The sequence below is a fragment of the Mastomys coucha genome, unplaced genomic scaffold (genome assembly GCF_008632895.1).
Source record: "Mastomys coucha isolate ucsf_1 unplaced genomic scaffold, UCSF_Mcou_1 pScaffold7, whole genome shotgun sequence".
NCBI classification, from domain to species: domain Eukaryota; kingdom Metazoa; phylum Chordata; class Mammalia; order Rodentia; family Muridae; genus Mastomys; species Mastomys coucha.
The window spans coordinates 46831740-46842016 of NW_022196913.1; positions in this window are offsets into that span (position 1 = coordinate 46831740).

The window sequence follows — 10277 nt, forward strand, 5'->3', positions numbered from 1 at the left end:
TACATACATATATACATACATATACATGTGTGCACATGTATATATGTTTGCACATGTGTGTGAACATATGTACGGTACCATTACTTTTTTATAAATTGAGATAAGGTCTCTCATTGGCCTAGAACTTGTCAAGTAGGTTATTTTGTTTGAACAGTTGGTCTTGTGGATCCACATGTCCCCACCTCTTCTGTAATGGGATTCTAGAACTCTACCATTGCTCCTGGCTATTTCTTAAATGTTGATACCAGGAGCCAACGCAAGTTCTCATGTTTACAAATCAAGTACTTTACTGACTAAGATGGGGGGAATTTTTAGTGAAATATGAGTAACAAGGAAGGGAGAGTCAAACATAAAATAATCTTGGTAAATTGATCCAGGCAGAGGAAGAGTGCAGGGCACAGGCTTTGAGACAGGGTAAGCTTTGAGTTCTGTAGAATAGAAAGACAGTAAGTGTTACTGGATAGGTCATGTCAGACAAGAGTGTAAGATGATAGCAGAGATGTTCAGAGGAGTCAAGACAAGTAGAATCTTAAAGAGAAGGTTAGCAAGGTCGTCTGGAGGGTGTAAGCAAGAAACTGACTTCTTCGGGACTGCTTGTTGTTCAGGACCATTGCTTGTGGGTTGCAGCACCATCTGGAGCACCAGGTAAAACTGGAGTCCAGATAGGCCAGTGCTGATGATTCCCAATGGAGTGAGGCCAATCCCAGTGGAAAGGAAGGGCAAGTCTGGAATCTTTTTTAGAAGTAAATCTGACAAGTCTTTCTTATGTTTGTGGTTGACATAGGATAAAGGAAAGGAATCCATAGCGACACCTAAGTTTCTACCACAGCAACCTGAACAAATTGTGGGCTATTTATCAAAGTAAATAAAACAGAAATTGGGTTATAGTATGAAAACCACATTTTCTGTTTTGAGGTATCTTTTGTACATTTAAAGATAAGTGAGCAGTCAGATATGCAGTGGGTAAGTCAAGTTTGGTCAGAGTTGGAAATTTCTATGGGAATTAATAGTATGTATGGCTGGTGTACTAGTTAACACAGGCTGTAGTATCAACATTCCCTAAACTATATGGAGTAAAGCAAGCAAGCAAGCAAGCAAACAAACAAACAGAGCATGCTATCACACCAGGTTATCACACAGAAGCTTAAGTTAGAAGTCAAGGTTTGTCATCAGGTATGTTTTCAAGTAACAAAAAAAAAAAAATTGCTTCATGCTTCTCGTTCTATTCCTTGATATTTTGTCATTGGAAAAAGAAGGCATACCATGCCAATCTCTGACTCTGCTTTTTTTCCTGCTCATCTAAAGATTTTTGTCTCTATTCAGAAATATGATACCAAGTTAGAACTTACCCTAAATATTTAATCCCAAGGTGGGTACAGCAATAAGCAATTTCCAAGTAAATTTACATTCACAACAACTAAGAGTTACAGCTCCTGTATTATTTGGAAAAAGGCAGTTCAACATATGACCAATGGTATTTAAGTTCATGAAGTTGAATGAGGTGACCTGAAATAGATTAGATAGACAAGAGGTCCAGCATCCTATCTCTAGAGGGTTCCAACTTTTTGAGAGTATTCAGAAAAGAATGACCAGAAAGATAAGAGGAAAACCAAGAGAACCCTGGCTTCTCAAAATACAATAGAGATTTTCTTAAGTGGTGGATAAAGAATTTTTAAATTTGAATATAATGTTAAAACCATTTTTTGAGATTGAGAAAATGAAAATGCTAGGATATATACTAGGATTGTTCATGGAGACTACTTCCACTTTGGTTTTTGTGATTTGTGCAAGGGGATTGATGGATAGATGATAGATAGATAGATAGATAGATAGATAGATAGATAGATAGATAGTTGGATAGATAGATGATAGATGGATGGATGAATACATGATAGTATAGTGGGAGTGACTGATATCCCTAGTCATTAGCTCCCAAAGTGCATTGTAATAGCCAAGTATACCATTGCAGTGTCACAATGCATTGCTGTGATAGTAAAACTGAAGAGTACAGCACTGTGATGTCACAATTTAATATTATGTTGCCACAGCTCATCAAACTGCTATCACAGTGCAGCATTGAGACAGTCCAATGGAACATTTTGAAATCACAACAGAGCACTGTCAAGTCACAGTAGGACATTTTGAGATCATAATAGAGCATTGAGAAGTCATAGTGGAACATTCTGATGACATGGAGTGTTGTAATGACACACTGAAGCACTGTGAAGTCACACTGGAGGATGACAATGACACGCTGAAATATTGTGATGTCACACTGAGGTATTGTGATGACATACCAAAGCACTGTGAAGTCACACTGGATAGAACATTTTAATATATATTGAAGGATTGTGCAGACACAGTGGAACATTATGATGACACAACAGAACACTGTGATGATTGAATCAGTGTTGTGATGTCAAAATACAGAATAATGACAAAACGGAGCACTGTGATGACAGAAAGAATGTTGTGTTGCCACAATGTAGAATTGTGGTAGTAGCACAGTGAAGCCCTTCGATGTGTCAGTGGATCATTGTGACTTCATAATGAAACATTCAGATGACTCAATGGACCTTTGTACTATTAAAATAGAGCATTGTGATGACACAATGGAGATTTGTGACATCATAATGAAGCAATACGACATCATAATAAAGTTATGTGAACACACAGGAAATTTATGTCATAAAAAAAAGACTTTAGATACTTCAAGGTAACAATGTGATGGCACACTGGAAGTTTGGATATCATAAAGTGACATTATGATAGCACATTGGTACCATGATGTCACAATAAAGAATTGGGTTTGGCATATGTATTATAGTGATCTCACAGTATAGCAATTGCAATATGAGCTCACACGTGGATCTCTGTTACTGTACAGTGCAGCACTGATACGAGGAGGTGTGGGCTCTGTGGTAAATTAGATTATGTGCTAGTGTCTGCATCCAATTCATTGGCCCCTTTTTATAAGGCACCACAGAGAGCTCACTTAACCTCTTACACCAATGACAGCATAGCAAGAATGTCCTCTTTATGAGGAAGGTGCTATCTCCTGGCATCTAATCTGCTGGCATTTTGATTTCACACATCTCACCTTCCAGGACTTCAATCAGTTTAAAAGGTTCCTGGTTCATGGTATTTTGGTTTAATAATTTGAACAAAGTAAGATAATCTTAGATCCCTCTGTCTATGGGTATTCTGAAAATCTGTAAATAAATTTTACCTATAAACAATATATATGGCCAGGCAGTAGTGGCACATGTCTTTAATCCCAGTACTTGGGAGGCAGAGGCAGGTGGATTTCTGAGTTCGAGGCCAGCCTGGTCTACAGAATGAGTTCCAGAGCAGCTAGGGCTACACAGAGAAACCCTGTCTCCTAAAACCAAAGAAAAAAAAAAAAAGTAGCTGGATGCGTCAGATCAATCTCTGCTTTAGCTCTTCCTCTCTCTTTCTCTTTCTCTCTCTCCATTCTAGTGATTTTGTAGAGTAACAAAACTGACTTAGAGCATATTTTATATATTATAGACAGTAATATTAGGTCATCATCATGTGTTTACACTCTCTAAAATTTACTTTTTGTTTATTAACCTTCCACTATCTTGAGAATCCAAAATTTTATGTCATTAAATCCCAATCTTTTCCATTAATTTATACTTCTTTGCAATAGCATTTGTTCTTTCCTTCTGGGTGTTAAGCTGTTAAGCTGTCATCATTTCTAAGACCTTTCTCATTTGTGATCCCATATCTTCTGTCACTATGCAAATTACATCCTGATATGTACTCACCTCTATGCCAGAGTGTCAAGCCACCAAAACCTTCATGACTTTCTACTGCATAATGCAGACTTAGTATGCAGAGGACACAATGTCAGATCTAGGTGAATGATCAAAGTCATTTTCTGCTCTTCATTTGCATTTTCAATACAATTGAAAGAGACAATTAATCTAGGAGCTATAGATGTAAAGAGATAAAGTTATTGGTAGAATTATTACCACCACAATGCTATGATTAATAATAATAAAGAGGATGGAATAGAGATTAATACAATATACTATAGAACATCTGTAGGATTCTCTCTCCTTCAACATTTCCTTTTTGCTGCTCTCTCTCTCTCTCTCTCTCTCTCTCTCTCTCACACACACACACACACACACACACACACTATCACCATCACTGTCACACCACACCTTGCTTTCAATTACTTTACTGTTCTTTTCTACATTTCTAAGACAGCACTCATCCCCTGCTCTTTCTTTGTGCAGATTTAGCCATAGTAGAGAGTCCGTGGTTTACTGTCACGTACAATTTTTGCTCTTTTGTGCACTAATTGAAATGGATTCATGACTCAACCCTTATTGAAACACCGCATTGTCAGGCTGACAGATTTGGAAAATGTTAGAACTCTTATAATAACCAAAGCTGTCTTTCTGGTCTCATGTTCTATTATAATTCCCATTAGTAGCTGTCCGTGCTTGGAGATTCTTTCTCCTTCTTAATTCAGTTGCATGACTAGAGGTAATGAGGAGTTTAAGAGAATTGCAGGTTAGAGATGAAAAAATTGTACCCTGTCTTCTCAATGGATTACTTAAAAGGTTAGGGGCTGCTTACATCAGAATTTGCACTTGAAACCTGGGAGAAGTCAAACAGAGTTCTTGGGTATAAACTGACCTTGAACCCTGACTTATATTGATGAGTATGCTTGTAACCTCTTTTAAATGGTTCCAATTCAGCATGGTCCTAATGATAAAAGCTGTTCCTTTTGAGATTTCCCAGGTTAAATCGTATAGCTTGGGTTAACCTAGTCATTTTCCTTGACTTTCATTCCACAGCACATTTTCTATGAAGAAGTTGATACCTGGGAAGTGAAGTGTTCCTTGTCATTTTAAGAAGGCTCTAGGGATGGATTTGAGTACTCCCAGGGCTCTACGGATGAATTTGAATGCTCCTGGGGCTCTAGTACTGGATTTGAGTGCTCTCAGAGCTCTAGGGATGAATTTGGGTGCTCCTGGGGCTCTAGGGATGGATTTGAGTGCTTTGAGGCTCCAGAATCAGCACTCTAGATCACACTAAGCACATGCTCAAATCTCTATTCTTATCCTCCTAGGCAGGTGCCATTTCTGTGGATGCTCTCAGTGGGTACCGGACCTTAGTCTTGCGGACAACGCCATCTTCACTGAAAAGATTATTCTTGTCATGCAACTTTACACTCATTTGTTCATATAGATAAATCCAATGATTCTCCACGACTTATGCCCCTTGTTCTCTTCCTGTCAGATCACTCCTCTCTCCTTCCAGCTTCATTCTCTCCTCAGTGAAGATGGAGCCATCTGTCGAAGACACTAATCTCTTCTTTAATGACCCTGGTCCACTTTACCTTGTCTCCTTCTTGGGTGCTTCTTTAGTTTTTACTCTCTGATGTCTGGGCCTGCTATACACCCTGGTATTTTCATGCTAGTTGTTTATTACTCCTAGTCCTCAAAAGTTATGCTGTTGTCTTGGTACCTGTTGGCCAACTTAGTGTTGTTCTGTGTGGTCCTGATTCCAGTGTGCACAGTGCTACTCTGCACGGAAGTCTGCTCTTTTGCTTTAACCTAAAGGAAGGTCTTGGAGAGACTCTTTTACCTTACAAACCCCAACGGGCTTATCCTGACGCCATAGAGTTGAAGACTTCACTCATCACGTTCTCAAGTTCTCTCTGGATTCATTCGGATTATCATTCAGAGATTATTCGGAGTTTCTCTGCTCCTGGTCCTACAGAGAAGATCATAGCAAGTCAGCTTACATCTCTCAGATTCATACAGAGCAGCCCTGCCTTAGGGCCATCAAGGCTACATACTGGCTCTCAGATCTATTGCAGTCTTCCTGTGGCTCTACTGACAGTCCTCAGCAGGCTAGGAGGGTCTGTCTTGTCTCATGGTTTTGAGTAGATAAGGAGTAGCTGCCTAATGGTTAAACAACAGAGATTAGATTTTTAGTAAAACAACAACGGCAACAACAATAACAAAAAGACAGATTCTCAGTCCATTTGCCTTTTTCCCATTCTTTATTTCAGATGCCCCTCTAAGGTCAGATAGTCAGTCTCTTTTGTGGAATTCTGCCTGCTAGCTGAGGCCCCAGCAGAAGGCATGTGTCCTCTCTTGTCTGCCATATGACTGGAAGACAGGCATCCAGGCATCCATGCTTATTTTGTTAAATGTTAACGCAGTCTAATTTGGAATGCCATTGTGTTGTGAATAAATAATGTCCTTTTACAGGATAAAATATTGTCCCAGTACCCTTGTAAATAAGATGTTACCCTTAATTTCAGGCACATACTCTTATGAGCCCACAAAGTGAACACAGGATACACAACTATCCCTCAGAATCCAGATGATCAAGTCACATATACTAAGTAGCGTAATATGTGCTCAGCATCTATGGCCATCTTCCTGTCTACTTTAAATCACCTATAGATGACTTACAATACCTAGTGTGGTGTGACTGACATGGAGGGAGCTGGTGTATTAGATTATCCAGGGAAAGATGGCAATATAAGAAGTCTATATATGTTAGACTATGGGTAAATCATGTATTTCCCCAGGTATTTTCATCCAAAGTAGGTTGAATCCACAAATATGTATGTATGTATGGGAGGGTGGAATATATATATCACTGCAAACACTGAATGCACACTCTGCAACATGTTGCCATCTACCTCATTGTGACCAGTTCATGACTGACAGGTTTGTATTACCCACAAAAGAAACCACTTTGAACTCAGCTGCCATATTGTTCAAGTAAATACACAACTGACCCTATCATCCTTTTCCAAACCACATATATTTCAAGTTTCTCAGGCCCATGCCATTCCCAACATCTTACACTAAAAGTACATACATTAGCTCCTTCCAGTGCACTGCTATGTCATCCCACATTTGTTCACCCGAGGACCCTCAACCATAGCTTCAGACCTAGTGAGCTGCTTCAGGTGATGTGTTCTAGGATCACCCTTAAACTGGTTCTGCTCCCAGATTCCATAACCATACAATATGTCTGCATTGCTTCCTTGAGATGCTTCAATACAAGATTGAAGCTATTTGCTTGCATAACTATCCGAACATTACTCTATGAGCTACCAGGAGAAGGGACCTACCTCAGTCTTCTCTCTGTTCCCTATATTTTTAACACATTTCCCAGAGTCTTTAAAACACATCCTTTGAATGAGCGTCTGTGTGCAGGACTGGCCTGCAATTGATTTGCGACTTCATTCATGCACACATAGATCAAGCAGGGTGTGATCAAACCTAAAGTTATAACACATGGTGGCATGTAATGGACCCGGCCTTAGAGTTTCCATGGCAAAATCCTACCAGGAGTATCATTTCCTCTAAGATTTTTTCTTTCACTGATTCTGCCTATTGGTGATGCTGGCATTCTCCAGGAGACCTTTGTATCTGATGTATTAATCAACCTCTCTCCTGTGTTCATTCTACATGGTGTTGTTGTGAGCTGTTGAAGCATTGGTATGCCCTTCCCTTTCCTCAGACAGTTTGTTGGGGGAATTTTTCTTTAAATAGACAACTCTGTCAGAGTGACAGGTGTGAAGAGTTGATTGTTATTCAAGTTGAGGATTAAACATTTATTTAGTCGTTAGTATTTACACTGTGTTTTCTCCTGTCATTTCAGTGGAAGAATCAATGGAGACATCTTAGCATTCTTAGTAAGTTACAGATAATCTCTCATGAAGTGCATGTATTACTACCTATAGCTTGGGGCCAAGTGTTACTCACTGAAAAGAATGTCTACTTCTTTGTTTGGTGTTGATTCTATTTTGATTTAGGAATTTCAATAGTCACCCCCTCACACTCTCTACCAATATGGAAATGCCCTTTTTGGATTCATGGCTATGCAATCGTACCTGTTCCTGTCTGTAGTTTTCTCTCTGTGTGGCTATTTGTATTTATATTTATCACCATATTATGAGCAACCAAAAGATTTAGGTTTGACTAGCTTAGCTCAAAGCATAAAATAGTTAAAATGATGCAGTCAATCTTGAATAAAAACAAGCAAACTAAAAAGGGGTTCATGACATGGAATAAACAGTTCAGGAACCCTGTGGCAAAGACAATCCAACATGAGATATTCTAGTGAGGGGGGAAATCCTGGAGGCAAAACTGTACAGTAGAGGGAGAGGGGAACAGGAAAATGAGGGAGAGAAATGGGCAAGGGAGAGTCAATCAAATCAAACCCAAACGAATTATGTATGCAAATGCCAAAATAATAAAAAATAAAGAGGTGGTAAAATCTTTCTTAGGCAGCTGAGTTAGGAGAATTACACTTTGAAGGCCTGCTTGAGATAGAATGAGATTAAGACCAGCCGGGTAAAGTTCATAAGATCCAGACCCAAATAAAATGTCAAGCTCTATTTCTCTAGGGAGTCACCTACCAATAATACACAGGGGCCCTACTTCCATGCCTAGTACTGAAAAAAAAAAAACAATTGCAAAATGAACAAACAAAGGAAATCAAACAACATAAAGTCCATTTGTGCTCATGTTATCACAATAAAATGGATGCTGGGCTGGTTTCAGCCCCAGGGCAATAGTTTCAGGGCCTATGGTATGAAGAACTATTTGTTTCTTAAGAACATGGAAGTAGAGAGACTTTGAATAATGATGACTGGAAATATGATTTTTAGTTATTTAGTATTTGAAGCATTTTGGGCTTTTATCTTGTTGGTAGAACTCAATTTATATAAGTGCCCACCATGGAACACTTTAAACAACAGATAGATATACAGGTATATACAATGAGTTGAAATGAAAGTTAAGAAACTTTCAAATAAATCAATATGTCAAGAAGGCTCCATACACAGAAATACGTTTATTGAAACTGTCTCCATACTTCTCTGCACACATGTGTTCACCCACGTTTACATACCTCCATCCTACATATGACGATATAATCATCCATCCTGGATATCATTACATGCATGCAAAAGTCAGATAACTTTGGAGGAGTTTGTTGCTGTTGTTTGTAGATTGTTTTTGAGAAAGGGCCTCTATCCTGACCTAGCCTCAAAGTGACTATGTAGCCAAAGATGACCTTGAACTCCTGATCCTCCTCTTTCTACTCTGAGTTGGTAATACAGTTTTATGACTCCATGCCCACTCTATGTGGTGCTGGAGATCAAGCCCAGGCCTTCATGAATGCTAGGCAAGTGGTCTACCCACTGAGCTTCCCATCTAGTATCCAAATTCAGATAAGCTTATGTTAATCATTTTATCTGTTTCAAATTGTTATTTCTCAAATGTTTTATGGTATGAACACTAGTTCTTACAAAAAAAAACTTTAGCCAACATGTTATCTTAACAAAACACCATTAAATATTTTGTTAGATTGTTTTTAATATGAAGAATTCAGTTGATACCACCGTATGAGGCCATAAGCCTAAAACAACCTCATAGTGTTCTTTGGTGATCCATGGCAATGAGAGGTACATTTATGTTAGTAGAAGGGATGGGCTGTTTCTTAATGGGAAAAATAACCTTTAAAAAAACCCACATCTTTGCCGAGTTGTGGATATGCTACACTCTTTGTGGTACTTTGCTGTTTTGGTTTTTTTTAAGCCAGTGTTTCTCTGTGTAGCCCTGGCTATCTGAGAACTTGCTCTGTAGATCAGTCTGGTCTCGATCTCACGAAAACATGACTGCCTCTGCCTCCCAAGTGCTGGGATTAAAAGCATGTGCTACCACTACCACCCAATTACTTTGCTTTTTCTATTTTCCATTTTATTTCACATTCCTCCACTTGAACTCTACAACCTATACTATGCTTAAGGTGTGCAAACATGCCCAAACTGCTTCTGCCTTCTGCTTTCCTTCTTTGAAGTCCAGTGATCATAACCAGGTCTTATGTTTGTTGGACAAACAACTCACCCTTCACACCAGATTACAGTGAAATAAAAATTTAACTTCCTGGAAAAGGCAATCTGTTGTTTTTTTTTTTAAATTTACCTCAGATGAATGTGCTGAACTTTACAGATATAGAAAATTCTATTTACCAAGACAACACTGATCTTAAATGCTGGCAGTAAAACTCTGGATGAAGAAATAAACGTTTAACTCATATATAATGTTTATATCATAGAAGTTGAAAATAACACAAGTCAGGTCCCTTGAATACTATAACAAAAGTTGTAAAATAACAATGTCTTAGAGACAATCGTAAGGACATCTGAATCTAAAATATGTACAGTAATATCTTTATCTAACAAACATAGATGTTGTCAA